A 2,914-nucleotide genomic window follows, 5' to 3' on the forward strand; every position below is an offset into this window, starting at 1 on the left:
GGGGTGTGAATACTTTCTTAAGGCACTATATTTTATATCGCAGACAGAAAAGATCCATGTCATTTTAGTTGGCCGTTCATTTCCATTTAGCAACACCTAAACCGACAATATGGATTGGGTTGCGTGCTGTTCGTCTTGCCTTACAGGACCTGACCATACACTGACTGCAGAAGATTAAATTTCCTAACTTTCAAGTACTATAGTTGTTTTTATTGTAGTTTTATGCAAGACTAACACGCTGCCTGTTATACTACTCACACACCTCTGTTTGACTCTGGAGTCCTGCAGCGTAGTCACACTGGGAGATCAGTACTGTAGCTATCCCTGGAAGACTTCTTGTCGACTTGAGATTATGGAAGAACACCAAGCTACACCAGAGACTATACTTTGTCTGTACAAGCTAAATGAAAGCTAGGTGAATCTGCCTTCAATCATGACTTAACAAATGTTCCACATTTCACATGCTTGTCTTACTGTGTACAAAATCCCAAAATACACTCACTCAAAAAGCTTGTATTTGTATTTATTATGGATCACCATTAGCTGCTGCCAAAGCAGAAGCTACTCTTCCTGGGGTCCAGCAACATTAAGGCAGTTCAAATGAAAGACATTACATTTCATAACACTTTTCACAACACATGAAGTGTGTTTCCTCAGGCCACTACTCCACTACAACATGTCTACAAAACAAAATCTGTTTGTGTATAGTGCGTATGTTATCATGTGTGTGCACGTGTGTCTGCCTGTGTCTTCACAGTTCCCGCTGTTCCATAAGGTGTACTTTTATAATAAATTAAAAAAATCTGATTCTACTGCTTGCATCAGTTACCTGTTCTGGAGTAGAGTTCCATGTAGTCATGGCTCTATGTAGTACTGCGCGCCTCCCATAGTCTGATTTTGACTTGGGGATTGTGAAGAGACGTCTGGTAGCATGTCTTGTGGGGTAAGTCTGGGTGTTAGAGCTGTGTGCTAGTCGTTTAAACAGACACCTCGGTGCATTCAGCATGTCTACTAAATCTTGTAATAAATTATTTGGAAATTGAGCAGGTTTAGGTGACTAAACTGCTTGGAGTAACCCTGGATTCAGTGAAGAGTTTGTACCATATATACGATGCTTTTAGTTTTCTTTTTTATATTAAGGATGATCTTATTCCTTGTCACCCATTCTGAAACGAACTGCAGCTCTTTAAGTTTTGCAGGGATTTCACTTGCTGTAGTAGCTGACGTGTTGAGTCATCCACATACATACAGTCGTGGCCAAAAGTTTTGAGAATGACACAAAGTCTGCTGCCTCAGTTTGCATGATGGCAATTTGCATATACTCCAGAATGTTATGAAGAGTGATCATATGAATTGCAATTAATTGCAAAGTCCCATGCAAATTAACTTAAGCCCCAAAAAACATTTCCAATGCATTTCAGCCCTGCCACAAAAGGACCAGCTGACATGTCAGTGATTCTCTCGTTAACACAGGTATGAATGTTGACAAGGATAAGGCTGGAGGTCAATCTGTCATGCTGATTGAGTTCGAATAACAGACTGGAAGCTTCAAGAAGAGGGTGGTGCTTGGAATTATTGTTCTTCCTCTGTCAGCCATGGTTACCTGCAAGGAGACACGTGCCGTCATCATTGCTTTGCACAAAAAGGGCTTCACAGGCTTCACAATCAACCATTTATTGGATCATCTAGAACTTCAAGGAGAGCGGTTCAATTGTTGTGAAGAAGGCTTCAGGGCGCCCAAGAAAGTCCAGCAAGCGCCAGGACCGTCTCCTAAAGTTGATTCAGCTGCGGGATCGGGGCACCACCAGTACAGACCTTGCTCAGGAATAGCAGCAGGCAGGTGTGAGTGCATCTGCACGCACAGTGAGGCGAAGGCTTTTGGAGGATGGCCTGGTATCAAAGAAGGCACAGCAAAGAAGCCACTTCTCTCCGGGAAAAACATCAGGGACCAGACTGATATTCTGCAAAAGGTACAGGGATTGGACTGCTGGGGACTGGGGTAAAGTAATTTTCTCTGATGAATCCCCTTTCCGATTGTTTGGGGCATCTGGAAAAAAAGCTTGTCCGGAGAAGACAAGGTGAGCGCTACCATCAGTCCTGTGTCATGCCAACAGTAAAGACAGTGAAAACAGTGAGACCATTCATGTGTGGGGTTGCATCTCAGCCAAGGGAGTGGGCTCACTCACAATTTTGCCTAAGAACACAGCCATGAATAAAGAATGGTACCAACACATCCTTCGAGAGCAACTTCTCCCAACCATCCAGGAACAGTTTGGTGACGAACAATGCCTTTTCCAGCGTGATGGAGCACCTTGCCATAAGGCAAAAGTGATAAATAAGTGGCTCTGGGAACAAAACATCGATATTTTGGGTCCATGGCCAGGAAACTCCCCAGACCTTAATCCCATTGAGAACTTGTGGTCAATCCTCAAGAGGCGGGTGGACAAACAAAAACTCACAAATTCTGACAAACTCCAAGCATTGATTATGCAAGAATGGGCTGCCATCAGTCAGGATGTGGCCCAGAAGTTAATTGACAGCATGCCAGGGTGGATTGCAGAAGCCTTGAAAAAGAAGGGTCAACACTGCAAATATTCACTCTTTGCATCAACTTCATGTAATTGTCAATAAAAGCCTTTGACACTTATGAAAAGCTTGTAATTATACTTCAGTATTCCATAGTAACATCTGACAAAAATATCTAAGGGCACTGAAGCAGCAAACTTTGTGAAAATTAATATTTGTGTCAGTCTCAAAACTTTTGGCCACGACTGTAGACACACTGGCTTTAATCAAATTAGTAAAAATTGAGAAAAGTAAGGGGCCTAGACAGCTGCCCTGGGGGATTCCTGATTCTTCCTGGATTATGTTGGAGAGGCTTCCATTAAAGAACACTCTCTGTGTTCTGTTAGAC

Source organism: Salvelinus fontinalis, chromosome 7, assembly GCF_029448725.1.
Source record: "Salvelinus fontinalis isolate EN_2023a chromosome 7, ASM2944872v1, whole genome shotgun sequence".
In the NCBI taxonomy this organism is placed as follows: Eukaryota; Metazoa; Chordata; class Actinopteri; order Salmoniformes; family Salmonidae; genus Salvelinus; species Salvelinus fontinalis.